A 1,103-nucleotide genomic window follows, 5' to 3' on the forward strand; every position below is an offset into this window, starting at 1 on the left:
TGCACTGCTAGGCAAAGGTGTTGATTCTGTAGTTGTCACACCTTCTGACTTTTGTGTCAGGTGTTGGGGGTGGCTGGTAGACGTGTGACTGTTAGCTGTCCCGAGAATATTCTAAAGGGATAAAATGAAGGCAACATGAAGAGTTTCCACATTCTATTCCCTTGTAGATTGGGTCTAGGCATTTTAATAGCATAGATGTCATGAAACAAATCTTTTGACTTTTCTTTAGTGTTTTTCTTAGCACCTTCTATACGCAGTTGCAGCCTTAAGATAATTGTACTTTGAAAATCTGGCTGTTTTTTTTTTTTTCTTATTTATGTAACAATTTTCTGAGAGAATATGTATATTTTTGATCTTTTTATGTATTCTATTTGTATAATAACTGGCATATTTTGAGAAATTTGTGTAATAGAGAATTAAAACTTTGTAGACGTTTAAAAATGAAAATGAAGTGTCCTTGGCTTCTCCAGAAAGTTATCATGTGGAATAAGTACCGTGTAGAAGCAGTTAATCAAAAGTCAGACTGCTTCTGCAGCTGTCACACACAATGTATTTTTTGTGCAAATATAGGGTTTTAAAAGAAGATTCATTAAAAAATTTCACACTAACTTTGTGATTCTATTTTTTCATTTATAGGACATATTTAACTGTTGTTTACAGATCAGGATAAATTTCAGTTTCTACTTAGTATGGATTTTATGAACATGTTACACAAAATCTTTATAATACGACATGTAAAACCACTTGTTATGGTTTGTGTTTTTCTTCTTGTTTTAATCAAGAGAGGGTCTCTATGTTTCTAAGGCAGGCCTCCAACTTGGGATAGTTCTATATTAGTCTCCACAGTACTGGAATTACAAGCATGGGCCATCTTGCCCAATGAAGGTTTGGGCCTTCAGTGACAACCCCCCCAGATGTCATGTATTGAGAGTTTGGAAGCCACTAGGTAGCACTATTGGGAGATGGAGGAGACTCCCGCAGGTGGGGCCTTGTTGGAGGAGTCCGCTCACTGGAGTGTGCCTTTGAAGAGTCTATCTTTTCCTCAGGTGCTGAACTTTGTCAAGCTATGCAGATCTGTGCAAGACCTTAAAGGATGAGGCGGG

Source organism: Acomys russatus, chromosome 28 (genome assembly GCF_903995435.1).
Source record: "Acomys russatus chromosome 28, mAcoRus1.1, whole genome shotgun sequence".
NCBI lineage: Eukaryota > Metazoa > Chordata > Mammalia > Rodentia > Muridae > Acomys > Acomys russatus.